This window comes from Rattus norvegicus, chromosome 1, assembly GCF_021556685.1.
Source record: "Rattus norvegicus strain SHRSP/BbbUtx chromosome 1, alternate assembly SHRSP_T2T, whole genome shotgun sequence".
NCBI lineage: Eukaryota > Metazoa > Chordata > Mammalia > Rodentia > Muridae > Rattus > Rattus norvegicus.
The window spans coordinates 49936020-49961495 of record NC_141534.1 but is presented as its reverse complement, the minus strand read 5'-3'; the positions used below and the strand labels follow the sequence as shown (position 1 = coordinate 49961495).

The 25476-nt window shown below is 48.2% G+C and overlaps 3 long non-coding RNA genes across 6 annotated transcripts; all 3 read right to left on the bottom strand.

The window, feature by feature from the left end:
• Positions 1 to 219: 219 nt before the first annotated feature.
• LOC148006960 (uncharacterized) lies at positions 220 to 4814 on the bottom strand. 2 transcript variants are annotated; one of them, XR_015649377.1, is made up of 4 exons: positions 4717 to 4814; positions 4288 to 4470; positions 4023 to 4152; positions 220 to 1089 (listed from the first exon to the last, which is right to left on the bottom strand). It is a non-coding gene; the product is annotated as an uncharacterized LOC148006960 (long non-coding RNA). The 2 variants fall into 2 exon arrangements; XR_015649376.1 differs by lacking the exon at positions 4717 to 4814 and having other exon boundaries at positions 4288 to 4563.
• Positions 4815 to 10195: 5381 nt separating this feature from the next.
• Positions 10196 to 14830, bottom strand: LOC148006959 (uncharacterized). Of its 2 annotated transcripts, XR_015649375.1 has the most exons (4): positions 14733 to 14830; positions 14264 to 14446; positions 13999 to 14128; positions 10196 to 11065 (listed from the first exon to the last, which is right to left on the bottom strand). It is a non-coding gene; the product is annotated as an uncharacterized LOC148006959 (long non-coding RNA). The 2 variants fall into 2 exon arrangements; XR_015649374.1 differs by lacking the exon at positions 14733 to 14830 and having other exon boundaries at positions 14264 to 14539.
• A 5373-nt stretch (positions 14831 to 20203) lies between these two features.
• Positions 20204 to 24837, bottom strand: LOC148006958 (uncharacterized). 2 transcript variants are annotated; one of them, XR_015649373.1, is made up of 4 exons: positions 24740 to 24837; positions 24271 to 24453; positions 24006 to 24135; positions 20204 to 21073 (listed from the first exon to the last, which is right to left on the bottom strand). It is a non-coding gene; the product is annotated as an uncharacterized LOC148006958 (long non-coding RNA). The 2 variants fall into 2 exon arrangements; XR_015649372.1 differs by lacking the exon at positions 24740 to 24837 and having other exon boundaries at positions 24271 to 24546.
• Between the last annotated feature and the right edge of the window lie 639 nt (positions 24838 to 25476).

The window sequence follows — 25476 nt, the reverse complement described above, 5'->3', positions numbered from 1 at the left end:
ACACACACACACACACACACACACACACACTAAAGAAATAAATAAAAATGGGCAGTGACAGATGGATCTCCGTCAATTCTAGTTCAACATGGCGAGTTCCAGGACCGCCAAGGCTGTTCACTAAGATCCCATCTTCACAAAGAAACAATAATATCTGAAAAACAAAGGCCCCTCTGAACCAAACCAAACCACTGCTCGCTGACTGACACAGAAACATCATTTTTAAACGGATACTTTTTACTCCTTGTCTCTAAAGTCTCATGTTAATATCATAATACAAAATACCGTGACACTGTAAAAGTTCAAGGTCAATAAAAGTTGTAATGTGTTGGAAGTCTAAAGTCTCTTTAACGGTCCAAAGCCACTTAACAGTGGGTGTCTATGAGATAAAAATAAAAAGCAAATTTTATACTTAAATATTCTTGCTGGGTAGGGTGGCACAGGCCTTTAATCCCAGCAGAAAGAGACAGGAGGATTTCTGTGAATTCTGAGACTACAAGGGCCGTGTAAAGAGATTCTGTGTCAAAAAAACAATATTCTTTTTAAAAGTATTCTTATCCCAAGAGAAAGAACTTGGGCATTAAAAAATAATACTAAAATGAATTCACACTTAAGCAAAACTCAAAATCCAGCAGTACAAATTAAAAGTGGATAGTTTAGGGCCAGACAGCCTTCTGGTACACAAAATCCTTGGGCGGTCCACAGCCCTGCCATTCACTGCACACGATTTTCTGCTTCCTTCAGACATTTGCGAATCTGCAGCTCCCATCGATGGTCATCCTACAGTCCCGGCATCTCCAATATCCTGGAGCCTCCATACCACCTGAGGCTTCCCCTTCAGCCTCTCAAGCCGTTCTGCGAAGACCCTGACCCTGCGACCAGGTGCCAAGCCTCGAGTGCTCTCCTTGATTCCCTTCAAAACTAGAACCAGATGACCCTCATAGATTGCCAATTTGGTTTGCAGCACAAGATGTGGCCTGGCCTCAGCTTTGTGACGTCTCTAGGCAGCCTTTCTTATTGTCCTAATGAACCGCAGAAAGTTTCATCTCTCAGTGGAGCAGTTAATGAAGCTGACTCTTCAGCCCCATCCTAAACAGCAAACAGAATCTCAGTCAGAATATCACAGGGGAACCCCAGGCCCAATTCATGGTAAACTCCTTCACCCCTCTCTGAAATCCCAGAAATCAGGCACCCACAGTCCACGGTTCCTATAGTATCACTGTTTTCCAAGCTTCCACTAAAATGGCCCTGGACGTGCTGTAATAGCAAGGTGTTTCCCAGCCTAAGGTCCCAAATTCTCTCACATTTCTCCTAGAACGACGTGGTCAGCTTTTGCATAGCAACAAACCTGTTCCTGATACCAACTTCTGTTCCAGTCAACAAGCTCTCTGATGCAGTGATAATGTGCCTGAAGGATTTAGGGAAGAAAATGCTTATGGGCTTTATGTATCTGACTGTAGTCGTTATTTTTTAATCCATCTCTGTTTTTGCTAGGGTTTCTATTGCTGTGGTGAGACACCATGACCAAAAACAACCAAGTTGGGGAGGAAAGGGCTTGTTTGGCTTACACTTCCACTTGGCTGTACATCACCAAGGGAGTCAGGACAGGAACTCACACACGGACTGCGGTTAGCGTCCTCTGAGTTTCCTTGTTCCTTTAGTAGCTGGAGATGGTAAGATCCACATAGCCTGGGGTTAAGGGACGCAATGAGAGGAAAGTGCCTGGCAAGATGCTTTATAAGACTGTAAAGGGCACACTTAACAGGTCTTCAGTGAACACTCTCACGTCCTGTCATGACTACGTGAGCAGTTCCACAGAAGCCAGTGAGATGTGGAAAAAGTAACAGAGTGACACCAGGTTTGATGGTGAATGTCCACAATCCCAGCACTTGGGCAGCAGAGGCAGAGCACTGAGAGCTTAAAAGGCTATCATCCACGTTACTCATTAACCTTCGATTCTACGTCAACAACAACAACAACAAAATCCGATGCTGGAGAGACAATTCCCTGGGTGAGGAAGGAGGACGGCACTGCCACTGAGCAGGTGACCTGAGTTCAGTTCCTGGGACACGTACTGTGTGTTGTTGGGGGGCGAGGGGTGGAGTGGGAAATGGGATGGTGGGAGGGGAGAACCAACTCCCACAACTTGTCCCTCAACTCCCATACATGCTTTGTAGCATCCCTCAAAATAAATAAATAGGGCTGGAGAGATGGCTCAGTGGTTAAGAGCCCTGTCTGCTCATCCAGAGGTCCTGAGTTCAATTCCCAGCAGTCACATGGTGGCTCACAACCATCTGTAGTGGAATCTGATGCCCTCTTCTGGTGAGTCTGAAGACAGCGACAGTGTACTCCCATATATAAAAGTAAATAAATCTTAAATAGATTAGGAAATGTAATTTAAATATTCTAACAAGAAAAATATCAAAAAAAACTCCAAGACTGAAAACAACTCGAGAAAATACAGGTTAACTAAGAACTCACCTTCTCAAAATCAGCAATGATCCAAAACACAAAACTTCTTTTTCTCACAGGGGTGGGGATTAAACTCAAGCTTTGTGCGTGCTGAGAAAGCTCTCTACAGTGTCACCGCCAGCCTCTCTCTCCCTCCTCTGTCCTTTTCTTTTCTTCTATAACAAAGAGGCTGGCTAGCTCAGGCTGGCCTCAATCTCATAAAGCTCACTTCTCAGACTGCAGAGTGCTGCTGGGGTTACAGCCATGGACCTCCACTCTGGGAGATATGGAACTTTCTGGATGCTAAAATGATGCCACTGTGGACCTCCTGTGTCAGATATTATTCAAAGTGCAGATGTGTAACAAGGTTAGGTGAATGTTAAAGACTGCCTAGCCCCTTCACATGAGACAGACACGACTTATTTCATGTACAAAATCATACATATTTTGTATCATGTTCAGCCTACATATGTAAGGTGAAATTTACTAAATGAAATTTCTGTACAGAACTGGGTTCCAGCCAATTAATGCATCATATATATATATCAGTATATGTACATATATATATTATTTCAATTATATCCAATCAACATATACTTAAGATTTAATATATTGAAATAAAAGTATGTTGGGGGTGATAAATTCTGAAATAAGAACCTTTCCAAATATAGAACATTCAGAGGCTTGAAGAGTTGGTCAGTGGTTAGGAGCGCTGGCTGCTCTTGGGGTTTGATTCCCAGCACCCGCACAGCAGCTCACAACAACAACCATCTGTAACTCCAGTTCCAGGAAACCCAATGTCCTCTCCAGCTTTTGCCAGCACCAGGCAGGCAAGTGGTAAATGCAAGACATATGTGCGGGCAAAACACCCATCTAAAACATACAGGATGTCCAACTGACACGCATACAAATGGCACAGAAGAAGAGCAGAAGTTGGTATTGAATGTTAACAACTTTCTCTACAGTTGATTCAAATGTGAGCTGAGAGAGCACAGGGCAGGGCAAGAGAGTGAACTCATGACCACATGCACGCTAACCACACACTTCACCCCTGAGCTACACACCCAGGTTCAAATCGATTATCAACAGGAACTGACCACAGTAGTCACTGGTCCACAAACCCAGCAGGAATCAGAGGTAAGATGAAGCATTCTTCCTCCAGAGAGTCCCCCAGGAGTGAGGGACAGCCTATCTCATGACAAGTGGACAAGGGCTCTGCTGCAGCCTCACTTGCAGCTCTGGCACAGTGTCAGGCCCACACACTTTTCTTGACTGTGTGACATTTTAGGGGTATGTGGAGAATTATGCATACCTTTCTGTGCATCAGCCTGGCCCTGCTCCTAACAATGCAGAGGCAGTCACACCCCTGGTCTAAAATCACTCAGGGAAAACGTTCATAAGGAAGCTTTGACTTCAGCTACAGGAAGGAGGAGGGACAGAAAGAATCCTAGCAGAGAGAACTCCAAAGCAATGTGTGGTGGTGGTGGTGGTGGTGGTGATAGGGTGTGGGAGAGCCAATAAATGTTCTGTTTCTAATGAAGCTGACCTTTCCTGGTCTATTGAAGAGTTACCTGCGGTCAAAACGTGTCCGCCTCAAACACCTCTTCAGTAGCCACCTTGGCCCTCTGCAGAACTTCTTTGATGACAGTTGTCCCCAGGTCGTGGACAGGCACGGTGGACAGGGCACCACTGAAGGAACCTCTAATGGAATGAGGAAGAGGGAAGGCATCCTGAGGAGCACGGAGCGGGTGGATGGGACCAGATGCAGTGTGGACTTTAAATCAGCGCTTTGCCAAGCCCACGGCTTCCCAGAGCCCGAGGTCAGACCACCAATACCTGCCACCACACGGTCAGAGATGAACAATCATGAATGCACGCGGGCAGTTGGCCGGGTTCTCTGCGCACCTGTAGGGTGCCTCCGGGACACTGACCAATGGAGGAACGAGCCGCCGAGACGGTGACCTCCGGGTCGGAACTTCTGTTCATCCTGCTACTCCACACGCGTCAGCACAGCTCTGGCTGCAGTTGAAGCAAACTTTGCAGAGTTGGAGCTGAGCAGGAGAGGAGCCTAAGGCCTCCCCTACCTGGCCCAGCAAGGCCCTGCCCGCCCCTGCCCGCCCCGCTCCGCCCCTGCCCGCCCCGCTCGGTCCCTCCCTGGCCCTCCCCACCCCTCCCCGCCCCTCTTCAACATTCCTGGCCCCTGCCAGCCCAAGCCCGCCCCTGCTGGCCCCTGCCTGCTCCCTGCTCGCCCCTTCCAGTCCTTGCCTGCACCACCTGGCTACTCCTGGCCACTCCCCGCCCCTGCCCGCCCCTGGCCACCCCTGCCTGGCCCTCCCTGCCACTCCCTGCTACTCCTCGCCACTGGTTGGCCCTGCCAGCCACTGCCCTCCCCTTCCGTCCGTCCCCACTCCTCCCTGCTCCACTCCTCCAAGCTCCCTGCTTAGCAGCTCCCAGGACTCCCATTCTTCCTAAGGAGACCAAGGCTGTGAACAGGGCCACAGTCCACAGTCTTGGGGGCAGGGGGAACGCGGGGTCTTAGGATGTGGCATATGTAGTTTCCAGGTCTGGAGTGGGGTAGGGTCCTGGACTTTCCGGATGTGTAGATTACAAATGGCAGGATCAGCGCGCAGAAGGCTGAGGTGTTGGGAGGAGACACAGGCTGTGGACTTTGAACGCTTCCTTGCAACACACCTGGACTCTTTCTTTGGACCCCCTCGTCGTCTGTTTTGGTGTATTTTCGAAGCAGAGAGGATGACTAAAAGTGTACCTCAGAGTTAGCCGGGACTGGAATGCCCTGGCTAGAATTCCTGAACATGTCACAAGCCATGAGGAGCAGGATGCAGTCTCTGTCAGTTCTCAGGGACTTTGAGATTCCTGCAGGGTGCCGGGGCACTGTCAGGGGACAACCCTGGGGAACTTGGGTGGAAGGAGATCTGAAGACCGTGTCCATGAAAAGACACTGAGGGCTACGTATCGCTGCTGTGTAAAACACCTGCGGCCAAAGTCACACCTTGTCTGCACTTCTAATTACCTCTACCTTGCTAGAGATGGGTCCTCCCACAAACGGTTCACGTGATCCACAGGATGTGGGCAAGCAAAAAGTTATTTCTGCAGAGGGCACACAACTACAATAAAGACTACTGGCTGTGGTGACGCTGGGCTTCTTGCCCCAGAGCTTGGCAACACGCAGACACACACACACACACACACACACACACACACACACACACACACACACACATCCATGTGTATATATACATGCCTTTATATTATTTTTCCCAAAGGGAAAAAACTTACCAAATTTTTTCATGTATATCAATATTTCGGGTTTTTCTTTGAATGCATGTATGTATGTGCACCATGTGTGTTCCTAGCTCCCCAGGTAGGTCAGACAAAGGCACTGGATCCTTGGAATGAAGTTAGGGTGGTTTTGAGTCACCATGTGGAGGCTGGGAACTAACTTAGGTCACAATAATTGATTTTTTTTCTCTTCCTCTCTCTCTCTCTCTCTCTCTCTCTCTCTCTCTCTCTCTCTCTCTCTCTCCCTCCCTCCCTCCCTCCCTCCCTCCCTGTCAACCATGACTTCATAATGTAACCCTTAGCTGACCTATATATAAGTCACTATGTAGGTCAGGTTGGCCTGGAATTTAAGAGACCCACTTGCTTCTATTCCTTGAATGCTGGGATTAAAGCTGGGCACCACCATGACAGGCTTTAGCCTTACACTGTCATTACAAAATTGCCTAACTCCAGGCAAAGTGCAAGTGTAACTTTAGAAAGCAGATGAAACCTTGGGCACATACTATATCTAAGAAAAAACGCTGACCAAGAAGGGCTTTTTGCCAGGTGAGTTCTTTTCTAATTAAAGAGGAAACATCTTTGGTCACATTTGTCTTGTAATGTTCCATTTACATCTTCCTTTTGCAGACTCCCTCTGGCTATTCTCCCCACACCCCACTCCCTCCCTCACAGGCAGGCTGTAGGACTCCAGGGTTCTGAAAGGACAGCCATTCTGCTTTGCTTCTGCAGCTTCCTGCCTTTCCACTTCCTCTCTCTGGCCACTCCTCAGTCCCCCTTGTGGGCTTACTCTGTCCCTTACCCAATTCTGCAGCAGCTCCCAGGGAAACATCATTCCACCCCATCCCTTCAGTAACCACCCATCATGCTGACAACTCTGAAATCCTTTTACTCAACCTGCTTGTCTATGAGCAGGCTCATCCTCTCTATTTAAACTTCCTAGGACTGGAGTTCAATTCCCAGCACCCAGCACTGGCTTACAACCGCCTGTAATCTCTGGCTCCAGGAGCAGCCATTACCCTGGCTTTGTCAGGCACCTTTTCACATGGAGCCTACCCCACCATTTAAATAAAAACGGGGCTGAGAGATTCCTCAGTAGTTGAGTACTAGTTTGTTGGGCCCTACCCTGTGTGGTGTTTCCCTCCCCCCTCGCTGAGCCTTTTAGCCTGCTATAGCAAGAAGTTGTTCACAGCCTTGGGAGCTGCTCTTAGCCCCTGATTTGGGGCTGGGATTTCCATGGCCCCCTTCTTCCCCACCGAGCCTTCCAGCTTGTTGTCTAAGAAGTTGTTTATGCCCCTGATTGGGCCTGGGACTTTCCACCACACCGACTTTTCCTGTTTTCCTGGTTAGGGATTTGCACCTGCCTTGTTGTTTTCCATGGCTTTTGCCTCTGGTATATAAGGAGATCTCAGTAAAGCGTTTGTGGCACTCTCTGAAAACGGGTGACCCGTGTTATGTGTTTCCTTTCAACCCGCAGAACTACGCCCGATATTCACACACTGGCGGCTCAGGCACCTACACTAGTTGTTCTTGTAGAGGACCTGGGTTCAGTCCTAGCACCCACATGGTGGCTCACAAGTCTGTTCCAGGGAATTTCCAATTGCATTGTTGCCAATGTGCATATACTAACAGTGGAACACATCTGCTTATTTCTGTTAAATATTTGTAAAACTGTATTGCATGTTCCTGAGGTAGAGGCACATGTTCCTGATGTGTAGCCCTGGCCCTCCAGGGACTGACAAGACTTCTTTTCATTAACTACATGCTATGCAGTGACACATCTGTCTATGCAGGTTTGTGCACACTGTGTTGTCTGTAGTCCTGTTAGGGATGCCCCTGTTCTGACTCCAGATGCTGGGACATTACTTGGGTAGGAACTTTCTACTCCCTGATGCTCTTAGGGGATTGCTGATGTGTATTTGTCCTGTCACCCGACCAGTCATTCATATGTGATACATGGCTTCAATAACTGACTTCTGCAATGTCTCTCTTATAGTTTGCTTATGATTTCCACAGCACATGTGACTACCCCCTTGCAGGTTCATCTGAGTAACATACGGCTTATCAGAAATGATCCCAAAGTGACTTCTCAGTAACATGCTGCACACTAAGGCTTCTCTGTTGAAGCTGGCTGTCCTTACCACATCCTAAGCTCTGGCTTTGTTTCTCTTTTCATGATCAAACTCACTGATGAGAAGCAGTGCAAGGGAGGGAAGAGTTTATTTGGCTTTCAATTCCAGTCACAGTTCATCATTTTGGGGAAGCCAAGGTAGACGTTTGAAGCAAGTACTGTCGCTCTGGTCAAGCGGAGAAACAAATGCAGGGAAGGTGCTTGCTGCTCACTTTCCAACACCCAGAGGCACACTGGTTGGGACGGGCAATCTTCTGACTAGAATAGCTAGAATACCTACCCCACCACCTCAGCTTAGAAGAGGTCACTGAATCCAATTTCCACTACAGGATTGGTCTTGGTTTGATCAATGGGAAACCACAAGACAACAAGCAAGCAGGGGTGTTTGAGCGAAGAGCCTGAAGTTCAAACCAGAAGCCACATCCCCATTCCTTGAATGGATCATTTCAGGACCCTGCATAAGGGCGCATGCGTTTAATTCAAGTACTCAGGCAGCACAGAAAGGTGGATCTCTGGGAGTTCAAAGCCAACCTCATCTACAAAACGATTTTCAGGCTATATGATGACACCCTGACTCAAAAACAAACAAACAAACAAACAAAGCAATGGTCAGAGAAAACTATACCCAGAAAGCAAAGACAATAAACATGGAAATAATGAAACTGTCGTTCACTCTGGAGCCCTTGATGACTGACTGGATTTCCCTGTTTTATAACAGTGTCAAGTGCAGTGTCTCAACGTCTTAGCCTTGGGTGTCTCACACTAAAGTACAGCAAGCTGTCGACCTGGGTTCCTGTCCTCAGGTTGGTCCTCTGGTCTCACATTCTGTTTAGTGTTTTAATGAGAACTGTATCAAATAGTAACAAAATAGTAACAAAATTATGCTGCAGTTGCTGGAGACATGGTTCACTGTTAACAACACTTGATGCTCTATCATGAGGACCAAACCTCAGATCCCATGCTCACCTGTAACTCAGGCCTATGTTATCACACACCCTCTTGTGGCCTCCATGGGTACAAATGTGTGTGTGTGTGTGCACACAGACACAATGTTAATTTAAATGAAGAAAATATGTACATAATATACTCCTCAAAGACACACCTCTTGTAGGAAACTGCCTCTGTGAGGCTGGGTGTTCCATGGTGGCCTGTGGCTCTAAGGCAGCCTGTACAGTGATTCCTCAGCAGGACCACTGTCAGTATGGAGGGCTCCTTCATGGGCCCTGCAACACAGTTCCCTCAGTGAACTGATTCCATTCAAAAGGTGGCTGATGTTCTCTAGGCAGATGTGGGGACACACACAACACGCGTGCTTGTGCATGCACACGTGAGCGCAAACACACACACACACACAAACACACAACCCTACCTATAATAGCAACACTTTAGAAGCTCAGGTAGGGAAGTTTTCTACACTAAGGCTAACCTGGGCTATAGAGCAACCCTCAGCCTCAAAACCAAAAGAATGCATGCTAAAAGTCCCTTAGGTCTAACTGTTCCACTGTTCTGAGCAGTTAGTACAGCACACTGGATCTGACTTAGAAGGATCTGGAAGCTGCAGAGATGGCAGGCAGCACTAGCTGCTCTTCTAGGGACCCAGGTTTGGTTCCCTCACACTCACATGGAGGCTCCTAATACAGACCACAACTCCAGAGCCAGGGGATCCGACACCTCCACTGACACACAGGGGATCGCAACATCTATGCAAACACAACACCTATGCACAGAAAATATGATGTAAAACAGCTGACATGGGGCTGACGAGATGGCTCAGTAGGTAAAGTGCAAATGTTCTGAGGTCAGCCCAAAACCAACTAAAACAACAGCAGCAGCAACAAAAAGAACAGCATAGAGCATGGTGGTGCACCTATGACCACACTGCTGAAGGCTGGGAAGGGCAGACCTCTGGAGCCTGAGAAACTGCCTGTAACTCCATGTGCAGGAGACTAAAACCCTCTTTTGGCCTTCACAGGCATCCTTACAAATATGTGCATACACATACTGCACGCACATTTGCTCATGTGCGCACACACACACACACACACGAACACGCAGGGACACGCACACACACATACACAAGAACACACACACACACACACACACACACACACACACACACACACACACTAAAGAAATAAATAAAAATGGGCAGTGACAGATGGATCTCCGTCAATTCTAGTTCAACATGGCGAGTTCCAGGACCGCCAAGGCTGTTCACTAAGATCCCATCTTCACAAAGAAACAATAATATCTGAAAAACAAAGGCCCCTCTGAACCAAACCAAACCACTGCTCGCTGACTGACACAGAAACATCATTTTTAAACGGATACTTTTTACTCCTTGTCTCTAAAGTCTCATGTTAATATCATAATACAAAATACCGTGACACTGTAAAAGTTCAAGGTCAATAAAAGTTGTAATGTGTTGGAAGTCTAAAGTCTCTTTAACGGTCCAAAGCCACTTAACAGTGGGTGTCTATGAGATAAAAATAAAAAGCAAATTTTATACTTAAATATTCTTGCTGGGTAGGGTGGCACAGGCCTTTAATCCCAGCAGAAAGAGACAGGAGGATTTCTGTGAATTCTGAGACTACAAGGGCCGTGTAAAGAGATTCTGTGTCAAAAAAACAATATTCTTTTTAAAAGTATTCTTATCCCAAGAGAAAGAACTTGGGCATTAAAAAATAATACTAAAATGAATTCACACTTAAGCAAAACTCAAAATCCAGCAGTACAAATTAAAAGTGGATAGTTTAGGGCCAGACAGCCTTCTGGTACACAAAATCCTTGGGCGGTCCACAGCCCTGCCATTCACTGCACACGATTTTCTGCTTCCTTCAGACATTTGCGAATCTGCAGCTCCCATCGATGGTCATCCTACAGTCCCGGCATCTCCAATATCCTGGAGCCTCCATACCACCTGAGGCTTCCCCTTCAGCCTCTCAAGCCGTTCTGCGAAGACCCTGACCCTGCGACCAGGTGCCAAGCCTCGAGTGCTCTCCTTGATTCCCTTCAAAACTAGAACCAGATGACCCTCATAGATTGCCAATTTGGTTTGCAGCACAAGATGTGGCCTGGCCTCAGCTTTGTGACGTCTCTAGGCAGCCTTTCTTATTGTCCTAATGAACCGCAGAAAGTTTCATCTCTCAGTGGAGCAGTTAATGAAGCTGACTCTTCAGCCCCATCCTAAACAGCAAACAGAATCTCAGTCAGAATATCACAGGGGAACCCCAGGCCCAATTCATGGTAAACTCCTTCACCCCTCTCTGAAATCCCAGAAATCAGGCACCCACAGTCCACGGTTCCTATAGTATCACTGTTTTCCAAGCTTCCACTAAAATGGCCCTGGACGTGCTGTAATAGCAAGGTGTTTCCCAGCCTAAGGTCCCAAATTCTCTCACATTTCTCCTAGAACGACGTGGTCAGCTTTTGCATAGCAACAAACCTGTTCCTGATACCAACTTCTGTTCCAGTCAACAAGCTCTCTGATGCAGTGATAATGTGCCTGAAGGATTTAGGGAAGAAAATGCTTATGGGCTTTATGTATCTGACTGTAGTCGTTATTTTTTAATCCATCTCTGTTTTTGCTAGGGTTTCTATTGCTGTGGTGAGACACCATGACCAAAAACAACCAAGTTGGGGAGGAAAGGGCTTGTTTGGCTTACACTTCCACTTGGCTGTACATCACCAAGGGAGTCAGGACAGGAACTCACACACGGACTGCGGTTAGCGTCCTCTGAGTTTCCTTGTTCCTTTAGTAGCTGGAGATGGTAAGATCCACATAGCCTGGGGTTAAGGGACGCAATGAGAGGAAAGTGCCTGGCAAGATGCTTTATAAGACTGTAAAGGGCACACTTAACAGGTCTTCAGTGAACACTCTCACGTCCTGTCATGACTACGTGAGCAGTTCCACAGAAGCCAGTGAGATGTGGAAAAAGTAACAGAGTGACACCAGGTTTGATGGTGAATGTCCACAATCCCAGCACTTGGGCAGCAGAGGCAGAGCACTGAGAGCTTAAAAGGCTATCATCCACGTTACTCATTAACCTTCGATTCTACGTCAACAACAACAACAACAAAATCCGATGCTGGAGAGACAATTCCCTGGGTGAGGAAGGAGGACGGCACTGCCACTGAGCAGGTGACCTGAGTTCAGTTCCTGGGACACGTACTGTGTGTTGTTGGGGGGCGAGGGGTGGAGTGGGAAATGGGATGGTGGGAGGGGAGAACCAACTCCCACAACTTGTCCCTCAACTCCCATACATGCTTTGTAGCATCCCTCAAAATAAATAAATAGGGCTGGAGAGATGGCTCAGTGGTTAAGAGCCCTGTCTGCTCATCCAGAGGTCCTGAGTTCAATTCCCAGCAGTCACATGGTGGCTCACAACCATCTGTAGTGGAATCTGATGCCCTCTTCTGGTGAGTCTGAAGACAGCGACAGTGTACTCCCATATATAAAAGTAAATAAATCTTAAATAGATTAGGAAATGTAATTTAAATATTCTAACAAGAAAAATATCAAAAAAAACTCCAAGACTGAAAACAACTCGAGAAAATACAGGTTAACTAAGAACTCACCTTCTCAAAATCAGCAATGATCCAAAACACAAAACTTCTTTTTCTCACAGGGGTGGGGATTAAACTCAAGCTTTGTGCGTGCTGAGAAAGCTCTCTACAGTGTCACCGCCAGCCTCTCTCTCCCTCCTCTGTCCTTTTCTTTTCTTCTATAACAAAGAGGCTGGCTAGCTCAGGCTGGCCTCAATCTCATAAAGCTCACTTCTCAGACTGCAGAGTGCTGCTGGGGTTACAGCCATGGACCTCCACTCTGGGAGATATGGAACTTTCTGGATGCTAAAATGATGCCACTGTGGACCTCCTGTGTCAGATATTATTCAAAGTGCAGATGTGTAACAAGGTTAGGTGAATGTTAAAGACTGCCTAGCCCCTTCACATGAGACAGACACGACTTATTTCATGTACAAAATCATACATATTTTGTATCATGTTCAGCCTACATATGTAAGGTGAAATTTACTAAATGAAATTTCTGTACAGAACTGGGTTCCAGCCAATTAATGCATCATATATATATATCAGTATATGTACATATATATATTATTTCAATTATATCCAATCAACATATACTTAAGATTTAATATATTGAAATAAAAGTATGTTGGGGGTGATAAATTCTGAAATAAGAACCTTTCCAAATATAGAACATTCAGAGGCTTGAAGAGTTGGTCAGTGGTTAGGAGCGCTGGCTGCTCTTGGGGTTTGATTCCCAGCACCCGCACAGCAGCTCACAACAACAACCATCTGTAACTCCAGTTCCAGGAAACCCAATGTCCTCTCCAGCTTTTGCCAGCACCAGGCAGGCAAGTGGTAAATGCAAGACATATGTGCGGGCAAAACACCCATCTAAAACATACAGGATGTCCAACTGACACGCATACAAATGGCACAGAAGAAGAGCAGAAGTTGGTATTGAATGTTAACAACTTTCTCTACAGTTGATTCAAATGTGAGCTGAGAGAGCACAGGGCAGGGCAAGAGAGTGAACTCATGACCACATGCACGCTAACCACACACTTCACCCCTGAGCTACACACCCAGGTTCAAATCGATTATCAACAGGAACTGACCACAGTAGTCACTGGTCCACAAACCCAGCAGGAATCAGAGGTAAGATGAAGCATTCTTCCTCCAGAGAGTCCCCCAGGAGTGAGGGACAGCCTATCTCATGACAAGTGGACAAGGGCTCTGCTGCAGCCTCACTTGCAGCTCTGGCACAGTGTCAGGCCCACACACTTTTCTTGACTGTGTGACATTTTAGGGGTATGTGGAGAATTATGCATACCTTTCTGTGCATCAGCCTGGCCCTGCTCCTAACAATGCAGAGGCAGTCACACCCCTGGTCTAAAATCACTCAGGGAAAACGTTCATAAGGAAGCTTTGACTTCAGCTACAGGAAGGAGGAGGGACAGAAAGAATCCTAGCAGAGAGAACTCCAAAGCAATGTGTGGTGGTGGTGGTGGTGGTGGTGATAGGGTGTGGGAGAGCCAATAAATGTTCTGTTTCTAATGAAGCTGACCTTTCCTGGTCTATTGAAGAGTTACCTGCGGTCAAAACGTGTCCGCCTCAAACACCTCTTCAGTAGCCACCTTGGCCCTCTGCAGAACTTCTTTGATGACAGTTGTCCCCAGGTCGTGGACAGGCACGGTGGACAGGGCACCACTGAAGGAACCTCTAATGGAATGAGGAAGAGGGAAGGCATCCTGAGGAGCACGGAGCGGGTGGATGGGACCAGATGCAGTGTGGACTTTAAATCAGCGCTTTGCCAAGCCCACGGCTTCCCAGAGCCCGAGGTCAGACCACCAATACCTGCCACCACACGGTCAGAGATGAACAATCATGAATGCACGCGGGCAGTTGGCCGGGTTCTCTGCGCACCTGTAGGGTGCCTCCGGGACACTGACCAATGGAGGAACGAGCCGCCGAGACGGTGACCTCCGGGTCGGAACTTCTGTTCATCCTGCTACTCCACACGCGTCAGCACAGCTCTGGCTGCAGTTGAAGCAAACTTTGCAGAGTTGGAGCTGAGCAGGAGAGGAGCCTAAGGCCTCCCCTACCTGGCCCAGCAAGGCCCTGCCCGCCCCTGCCCGCCCCGCTCCGCCCCTGCCCGCCCCGCTCCGCCCCTACCCGCCCCGCTCCGCCCCTGCCCGCCCCGCTCGGTCCCTCCCTGGCCCTCCCCACCCCTCCCCGCCCCTCTTCAACATTCCTGGCCCCTGCCAGCCCAAGCCCGCCCCTGCTGGCCCCTGCCTGCTCCCTGCTCGCCCCTTCCAGTCCTTGCCTGCACCACCTGGCTACTCCTGGCCACTCCCCGCCCCTGCCCGCCCCTGGCCACCCCTGCCTGGCCCTCCCTGCCACTCCCTGCTACTCCTCGCCACTGGTTGGCCCTGCCAGCCACTGCCCTCCCCTTCCGTCCGTCCCCACTCCTCCCTGCTCCACTCCTCCAAGCTCCCTGCTTAGCAGCTCCCAGGACTCCCATTCTTCCTAAGGAGACCAAGGCTGTGAACAGGGCCACAGTCCACAGTCTTGGGGGCAGGGGGAACGCGGGGTCTTAGGATGTGGCATATGTAGTTTCCAGGTCTGGAGTGGGGTAGGGTCCTGGACTTTCCGGATGTGTAGATTACAAATGGCAGGATCAGCGCGCAGAAGGCTGAGGTGTTGGGAGGAGACACAGGCTGTGGACTTTGAACGCTTCCTTGCAACACACCTGGACTCTTTCTTTGGACCCCCTCGTCGTCTGTTTTGGTGTATTTTCGAAGCAGAGAGGATGACTAAAAGTGTACCTCAGAGTTAGCCGGGACTGGAATGCCCTGGCTAGAATTCCTGAACATGTCACAAGCCATGAGGAGCAGGATGCAGTCTCTGTCAGTTCTCAGGGACTTTGAGATTCCTGCAGGGTGCCGGGGCACTGTCAGGGGACAACCCTGGGGAACTTGGGTGGAAGGAGATCTGAAGACCGTGTCCATGAAAAGACACTGAGGGCTACGTATCGCTGCTGTGTAAAACACCTGCGGCCAAAGTCACACCTTGTCTGCACTTCTAATTACCTCTACCTTGCTAGAGATGGGTCCTCCCACAAACGGTTCACGTGATCCACAGGATGTGGGCAAGCAAAAAGTTATTTCTGCAGAGGGCACACAACTACAATAAAGACTACTGGCTGTGGTGACGCTGGGCTTCTTGCCCCAGAGCTTGGCAACACGCAGACACACACACACACACACACACACACACACACACACACACACACACACACATCCATGTGTATATATACATGCCTTTATATTATTTTTCCCAAAGGGAAAAAACTTACCAAATTTTTTCATGTATATCAATATTTCGGGTTTTTCTTTGAATGCATGTATGTATGTGCACCATGTGTGTTCCTAGCTCCCCAGGTAGGTCAGACAAAGGCACTGGATCCTTGGAATGAAGTTAGGGTGGTTTTGAGTCACCATGTGGAGGCTGGGAACTAACTTAGGTCACAATAATTGATTTTTTTTCTCTTCCTCTCTCTCTCTCTCTCTCTCTCTCTCTCTCTCTCTCTCTCTCCCTCCCTCCCTCCCTCCCTCCCTCCCTCCCTGTCAACCATGACTTCATAATGTAACCCTTAGCTGACCTATATATAAGTCACTATGTAGGTCAGGTTGGCCTGGAATTTAAGAGACCCACTTGCTTCTATTCCTTGAATGCTGGGATTAAAGCTGGGCACCACCATGACAGGCTTTAGCCTTACACTGTCATTACAAAATTGCCTAACTCCAGGCAAAGTGCAAGTGTAACTTTAGAAAGCAGATGAAACCTTGGGCACATACTATATCTAAGAAAAAACGCTGACCAAGAAGGGCTTTTTGCCAGGTGAGTTCTTTTCTAATTAAAGAGGAAACATCTTTGGTCACATTTGTCTTGTAATGTTCCATTTACATCTTCCTTTTGCAGACTCCCTCTGGCTATTCTCCCCACACCCCACTCCCTCCCTCACAGGCAGGCTGTAGGACTCCAGGGTTCTGAAAGGACAGCCATTCTGCTTTGCTTCTGCAGCTTCCTGCCTTTCCACTTCCTCTCTCTGGCCACTCCTCAGTCCCCCTTGTGGGCTTACTCTGTCCCTTACCCAATTCTGCAGCAGCTCCCAGGGAAACATCATTCCACCCCATCCCTTCAGTAACCACCCATCATGCTGACAACTCTGAAATCCTTTTACTCAACCTGCTTGTCTATGAGCAGGCTCATCCTCTCTATTTAAACTTCCTAGGACTGGAGTTCAATTCCCAGCACCCAGCACTGGCTTACAACCGCCTGTAATCTCTGGCTCCAGGAGCAGCCATTACCCTGGCTTTGTCAGGCACCTTTTCACATGGAGCCTACCCCACCATTTAAATAAAAACGGGGCTGAGAGATTCCTCAGTAGTTGAGTACTAGTTTGTTGGGCCCTACCCTGTGTGGTGTTTCCCTCCCCCCTCGCTGAGCCTTTTAGCCTGCTATAGCAAGAAGTTGTTCACAGCCTTGGGAGCTGCTCTTAGCCCCTGATTTGGGGCTGGGATTTCCATGGCCCCCTTCTTCCCCACCGAGCCTTCCAGCTTGTTGTCTAAGAAGTTGTTTATGCCCCTGATTGGGCCTGGGACTTTCCACCACACCGACTTTTCCTGTTTTCCTGGTTAGGGATTTGCACCTGCCTTGTTGTTTTCCATGGCTTTTGCCTCTGGTATATAAGGAGATCTCAGTAAAGCGTTTGTGGCACTCTCTGAAAACGGGTGACCCGTGTTATGTGTTTCCTTTCAACCCGCAGAACTACGCCCGATATTCACACACTGGCGGCTCAGGCACCTACACTAGTTGTTCTTGTAGAGGACCTGGGTTCAGTCCTAGCACCCACATGGTGGCTCACAAGTCTGTTCCAGGGAATTTCCAATTGCATTGTTGCCAATGTGCATATACTAACAGTGGAACACATCTGCTTATTTCTGTTAAATATTTGTAAAACTGTATTGCATGTTCCTGAGGTAGAGGCACATGTTCCTGATGTGTAGCCCTGGCCCTCCAGGGACTGACAAGACTTCTTTTCATTAACTACATGCTATGCAGTGACACATCTGTCTATGCAGGTTTGTGCACACTGTGTTGTCTGTAGTCCTGTTAGGGATGCCCCTGTTCTGACTCCAGATGCTGGGACATTACTTGGGTAGGAACTTTCTACTCCCTGATGCTCTTAGGGGATTGCTGATGTGTATTTGTCCTGTCACCCGACCAGTCATTCATATGTGATACATGGCTTCAATAACTGACTTCTGCAATGTCTCTCTTATAGTTTGCTTATGATTTCCACAGCACATGTGACTACCCCCTTGCAGGTTCATCTGAGTAACATACGGCTTATCAGAAATGATCCCAAAGTGACTTCTCAGTAACATGCTGCACACTAAGGCTTCTCTGTTGAAGCTGGCTGTCCTTACCACATCCTAAGCTCTGGCTTTGTTTCTCTTTTCATGATCAAACTCACTGATGAGAAGCAGTGCAAGGGAGGGAAGAGTTTATTTGGCTTTCAATTCCAGTCACAGTTCATCATTTTGGGGAAGCCAAGGTAGACGTTTGAAGCAAGTACTGTCGCTCTGGTCAAGCGGAGAAACAAATGCAGGGAAGGTGCTTGCTGCTCACTTTCCAACACCCAGAGGCACACTGGTTGGGACGGGCAATCTTCTGACTAGAATAGCTAGAATACCTACCCCACCACCTCAGCTTAGAAGAGGTCACTGAATCCAATTTCCACTACAGGATTGGTCTTGGTTTGATCAATGGGAAACCACAAGACAACAAGCAAGCAGGGGTGTTTGAGCGAAGAGCCTGAAGTTCAAACCAGAAGCCACATCCCCATTCCTTGAATGGATCATTTCAGGACCCTGCATAAGGGCGCATGCGTTTAATTCAAGTACTCAGGCAGCACAGAAAGGTGGATCTCTGGGAGTTCAAAGCCAACCTCATCTACAAAACGATTTTCAGGCTATATGATGACACCCTGACTCAAAAACAAACAAACAAACAAACAAAGCAATGGTCAGAGAAAACTATACCCAGAAAGCAAAGACAATAAACATGGAAATAATGAAACTGTCGTTCACTCTGGAGCCCTTGATGACTGACTGGATTTCCCTGTTTTATAACAGTGTCAAGTGCAGTGTCTCAACGTCTTAGCCTTGGGTGTCTCACACTAAAGTACAGCAAGCTGTCGACCTGGGTTCCTGTCCTCAGGTTGGTCCTCTGGTCTCACATTCTGTTTAGTGTTTTAATGAGAACTGTATCAAATAGTAACAAAATAGTAACAAAATTATGCTGCAGTTGCTGGAGACATGGTTCACTGTTAACAACACTTGATGCTCTATCATGAGGACCAAACCTCAGATCCCATGCTCACCTGTAACTCAGGCCTATGTTATCACACACCCTCTTGTGGCCTCCATGGGTACAAATGTGTGTGTGTGTGTGCACACAGACACAATGTTAATTTAAATGAAGAAAATATGTACATAATATACTCCTCAAAGACACACCTCTTGTAGGAAACTGCCTCTGTGAGGCTGGGTGTTCCATGGTGGCCTGTGGCTCTAAGGCAGCCTGTACAGTGATTCCTCAGCAGGACCACTGTCAGTATGGAGGGCTCCTTCATGTGCCCTGCAACACAGTTCCCTCAGTGAACTGATTCCATTCAAAAGGTGGCTGATGTTCTCTAGGCAGATGTGGGGACACACACAACACGCGTGCTTGTGCATGCACACGTGAGCGCAAACACACACACACACACAAACACACAACCCTACCTATAATAGCAACACTTTAGAAGCTCAGGTAGGGAAGTTTTCTACACTAAGGCTAACCTGGGCTATAGAGCAACCCTCAGCCTCAAAACCAAAAGAATGCATGCTAAAAGTCCCTTAGGTCTAACTGTTCCACTGTTCTGAGCAGTTAGTACAGCACACTGGATCTGACTTAGAAGGATCTGGAAGCTGCAGAGATGGCAGGCAGCACTAGCTGCTCTTCTAGGGACCCAGGTTTGGTTCCCTCACACTCACATGGAGGCTCCTAATACAGACCACAACTCCAGAGCCAGGGGATCCGACACCTCCACTGACACACAGGGGATCGCAACATCTATGCAAACACAACACCTATGCACAGAAAATATGATGTAAAACAGCTGACATGGGGCTGACGAGATGGCTCAGTAGGTAAAGTGCAAATGTTCTGAGGTCAGCCCAAAACCAACTAAAACAACAGCAGCAGCAACAAAAAGAACAGCATAGAGCATGGTGGTGCACCTATGACCACACTGCTGAAGGCTGGGAAGGGCAGACCTCTGGAGCCTGAGAAACTGCCTGTAACTCCATGTGCAGGAGACTAAAACCCTCTTTTGGCCTTCACAGGCATCCTTACAAATATGTGCATACACATACTGCACGCACATTTGCTCATGTGCGCACACACACACACACACACGAACACGCAGGGACACGCACACACACATACACAAGAACACACACACACACACACACACACACACACACACACACACACTAAAGAAATAAATAAAAATGGGCAGTGACAGATGGATCTCCGTCAATTCTAGTTCAACATGGCGAGTTCCAGGACCGCCAAGGCTGTTCACTAAGATCCCATCTTCACAAAGAAACAATAATATCTGAAAAACAAAGGCCCCTCTGAACCAAACCAAACCACTGCTCGCTGACTGACACAGAAACATCATTTTTAAACGGATACTTTTTACTCCTTGTCTCTAAAGTCTCATGTTAATATCATAATACAAAATACCGTGACACTGTAAAAGTTCAAGGTCAATAAAAGTTGTAATGTGTTGGAAGTCTAAAGTCTCTTTAACGGTCCAAAGCCACTTAACAGTGGGTGTCTATGAGATAAAAATAAAAAGCAAATTTTATACTTAAATATTCTTGCTGGGTAGGGTGGCACAGGCCTTTAATCCCAGCAGAAAGAGACAGGAGGATTTCTGTGAATTCTGAGACTACAAGGGCCGTGTAAAGAGATTCTGTGTCAAAAAAACAATATTCTTTTTAAAAGTATTCTTATCCCAAGAGAAAGAACTTGGGCATTAAAAAATAATACTAAAATGAATTCACACTTAAGCAAAACTCAAAATCCAGCAGTACAAATTAAAAGTGGATAGTTTAGGGCCAGACAGCCTTCTGGTACACAAAATCCTTGGGCGGTCCACAGCCCTGCCATTCACTGCACACGATTTTCTGCTTCCTTCAGACATTTGCGAATCTGCAGCTCCCATCGATGGTCATCCTACAGTCCCGGCATCTCCAATATCCTGGAGCCTCCATACCACCTGAGGCTTCCCCTTCAGCCTCTCAAGCCGTTCTGCGAAGACCCTGACCCTGCGACCAGGTGCCAAGCCTCGAGTGCTCTCCTTGATTCCCTTCAAAACTAGAACCAGATGACCCTCATAGATTGCCAATTTGGTTTGCAGCACAAGATGTGGCCTGGCCTCAGCTTTGTGACGTCTCTAGGCAGCCTTTCTTATTGTCCTAATGAACCGCAGAAAGTTTCATCTCTCAGTGGAGCAGTTAATGAAGCTGACTCTTCAGCCCCATCCTAAACAGCAAACAGAATCTCAGTCAGAATATCACAGGGGAACCCCAGGCCCAATTCATGGTAAACTCCTTCACCCCTCTCTGAAATCCCAGAAATCAGGCACCCACAGTCCACGGTTCCTATAGTATCACTGTTTTCCAAGCTTCCACTAAAATGGCCCTGGACGTGCTGTAATAGCAAGGTGTTTCCCAGCCTAAGGTCCCAAATTCTCTCACATTTCTCCTAGAACGACGTGGTCAGCTTTTGCATAGCAACAAACCTGTTCCTGATACCAACTTCTGTTCCAGTCAACAAGCTCTCTGATGCAGTGATAATGTGCCTGAAGGATTTAGGGAAGAAAATGCTTATGGGCTTTATGTATCTGACTGTAGTCGTTATTTTTTAATCCATCTCTGTTTTTGCTAGGGTTTCTATTGCTGTGGTGAGACACCATGACCAAAAACAACCAAGTTGGGGAGGAAAGGGCTTGTTTGGCTTACACTTCCACTTGGCTGTACATCACCAAGGGAGTCAGGACAGGAACTCACACACGGACTGCGGTTAGCGTCCTCTGAGTTTCCTTGTTCCTTTAGTAGCTGGAGATGGTAAGATCCACATAGCCTGGGGTTAAGGGACGCAATGAGAGGAAAGTGCCTGGCAAGATGCTTTATAAGACTGTAAAGGGCACACTTAACAGGTCTTCAGTGAACACTCTCACGTCCTGTCATGACTACGTGAGCAGTTCCACAGAAGCCAGTGAGATGTGGAAAAAGTAACAGAGTGACACCAGGTTTGATGGTGAATGTCCACAATCCCAGCACTTGGGCAGCAGAGGCAGAGCACTGAGAGCTTAAAAGGCTATCATCCACGTTACTCATTAACCTTCGATTCTACGTCAACAACAACAACAACAAAATCCGATGCTGGAGAGACAATTCCCTGGGTGAGGAAGGAGGACGGCACTGCCACTGAGCAGGTGACCTGAGTTCAGTTCCTGGGACACGTACTGTGTGTTGTTGGGGGGCGAGGGGTGGAGTGGGAAATGGGATGGTGGGAGGGGAGAACCAACTCCCACAACTTGTCCCTCAACTCCCATACATGCTTTGTAGCATCCCTCAAAATAAATAAATAGGGCTGGAGAGATGGCTCAGTGGTTAAGAGCCCTGTCTGCTCATCCAGAGGTCCTGAGTTCAATTCCCAGCAGTCACATGGTGGCTCACAACCATCTGTAGTGGAATCTGATGCCCTCTTCTGGTGAGTCTGAAGACAGCGACAGTGTACTCCCATATATAAAAGTAAATAAATCTTAAATAGATTAGGAAATGTAATTTAAATATTCTAACAAGAAAAATATCAAAAAAAACTCCAAGACTGAAAACAACTCGAGAAAATACAGGTTAACTAAGAACTCACCTTCTCAAAATCAGCAATGATCCAAAACACAAAACTTCTTTTTCTCACAGGGGTGGGGATTAAACTCAAGCTTTGTGCGTGCTGAGAAAGCTCTCTACAGTGTCACCGCCAGCCTCTCTCTCCCTCCTCTGTCCTTTTCTTTTCTTCTATAACAAAGAGGCTGGCTAGCTCAGGCTGGCCTCAATCTCATAAAGCTCACTTCTCAGACTGCAGAGTGCTGCTGGGGTTACAGCCATGGACCTCCACTCTGGGAGATATGGAACTTTCTGGATGCTAAAATGATGCCACTGTGGACCTCCTGTGTCAGATATTATTCAAAGTGCAGATGTGTAACAAGGTTAGGTGAATGTTAAAGACTGCCTAGCCCCTTCACATGAGACAGACACGACTTATTTCATGTACAAAATCATACATATTTTGTATCATGTTCAGCCTACATATGTAAGGTGAAATTTACTAAATGAAATTTCTGTACAGAACTGGGTTCCAGCCAATTAATGCATCATATATATATATCAGTATATGTACATATATATATTATTTCAATTATATCCAATCAACATATACTTAAGATTTAATATATTGAAATAAAAGTATGTTGGGGTGATAAATTCTGAAATAAGAACCTTTCCAAATATAGAACATTCAGAGGCTTGAAGAGTTGGTCAGTGGTTAGGAGCGCTGGCTGCTCTTGGGGTTTGATTCCCAGCACCCGCACAGCAGCTCACAACAACAACCATCTGTAACTCCAGTTCCAGGAAACCCAATGTCCTCTCCAGCTTTTGCCAGCACCAGGCAGGCAAGTGGTAAATGCAAGACATATGTGCGGGCAAAACACCCATCTAAAACATACAGGATGTCCAACTGACACGCATACAAATGGCACAGAAGAAGAGCAGAAGTTGGTATTGAATGTTAACAACTTTCTCTACAGTTGATTCAAATGTGAGCTGAGAGAGCACAGGGCAGGGCAAGAGAGTGAACTCATGACCACATGCACGCTAACCACACACTTCACCCCTGAGCTACACACCCAGGTTCAAATCGATTATCAACAGGAACTGACCACAGTAGTCACTGGTCCACAAACCCAGCAGGAATCAGAGGTAAGATGAAGCATTCTTCCTCCAGAGAGTCCCCCAGGAGTGAGGGACAGCCTATCTCATGACAAGTGGACAAGGGCTCTGCTGCAGCCTCACTTGCAGCTCTGGCACAGTGTCAGGCCCACACACTTTTCTTGACTGTGTGACATTTTAGGGGTATGTGGAGAATTATGCATACCTTTCTGTGCATCAGCCTGGCCCTGCTCCTAACAATGCAGAGGCAGTCACACCCCTGGTCTAAAATCACTCAGGGAAAACGTTCATAAGGAAGCTTTGACTTCAGCTACAGGAAGGAGGAGGGACAGAAAGAATCCTAGCAGAGAGAACTCCAAAGCAATGTGTGGTGGTGGTGGTGGTGGTGGTGATAGGGTGTGGGAGAGCCAATAAATGTTCTGTTTCTAATGAAGCTGACCTTTCCTGGTCTATTGAAGAGTTACCTGCGGTCAAAACGTGTCCGCCTCAAACACCTCTTCAGTAGCCACCTTGGCCCTCTGCAGAACTTCTTTGATGACAGTTGTCCCCAGGTCGTGGACAGGCACGGTGGACAGGGCACCACTGAAGGAACCTCTAATGGAATGAGGAAGAGGGAAGGCATCCTGAGGAGCACGGAGCGGGTGGATGGGACCAGATGCAGTGTGGACTTTAAATCAGCGCTTTGCCAAGCCCACGGCTTCCCAGAGCCCGAGGTCAGACCACCAATACCTGCCACCACACGGTCAGAGATGAACAATCATGAATGCACGCGGGCAGTTGGCCGGGTTCTCTGCGCACCTGTAGGGTGCCTCCGGGACACTGACCAATGGAGGAACGAGCCGCCGAGACGGTGACCTCCGGGTCGGAACTTCTGTTCATCCTGCTACTCCACACGCGTCAGCACAGCTCTGGCTGCAGTTGAAGCAAACTTTGCAGAGTTGGAGCTGAGCAGGAGAGGAGCCTAAGGCCTCCCCTACCTGGCCCAGCAAGGCCCTGCCCGCCCCTGCCCGCCCCGCTCCGCCCCTGCCCGCCCCGCTCCGCCCCTACCCGCCCCGCTCCGCCCCTGCCCGCCCCGCTCGGTCCCTCCCTGGCCCTCCCCACCCCTCCCCGCCCCTCTTCAACATTCCTGGCCCCTGCCAGCCCAAGCCCGCCCCTGCTGGCCCCTGCCTGCTCCCTGCTCGCCCCTTCCAGTCCTTGCCTGCACCACCTGGCTACTCCTGGCCACTCCCCGCCCCTGCCCGCCCCTGGCCACCCCTGCCTGGCCCTCCCTGCCACTCCCTGCTACTCCTCGCCACTGGTTGGCCCTGCCAGCCACTGCCCTCCCCTTCCGTCCGTCCCCACTCCTCCCTGCTCCACTCCTCCAAGCTCCCTGCTTAGCAGCTCCCAGGACTCCCATTCTTCCTAAGGAGACCAAGGCTGTGAACAGGGCCACAGTCCACAGTCTTGGGGGCAGGGGGAACGCGGGGTCTTAGGATGTGGCATATGTAGTTTCCAGGTCTGGAGTGGGGTAGGGTCCTGGACTTTCCGGATGTGTAGATTACAAATGGCAGGATCAGCGCGCAGAAGGCTGAGGTGTTGGGAGGAGACACAGGCTGTGGACTTTGAACGCTTCCTTGCAACACACCTGGACTCTTTCTTTGGACCCCCTCGTCGTCTGTTTTGGTGTATTTTCGAAGCAGAGAGGATGACTAAAAGTGTACCTCAGAGTTAGCCGGGACTGGAATGCCCTGGCTAGAATTCCTGAACATGTCACAAGCCATGAGGAGCAGGATGCAGTCTCTGTCAGTTCTCAGGGACTTTGAGATTCCTGCAGGGTGCCGGGGCACTGTCAGGGGACAACCCTGGGGAACTTGGGTGGAAGGAGATCTGAAGACCGTGTCCATGAAAAGACACTGAGGGCTACGTATCGCTGCTGTGTAAAACACCTGCGGCCAA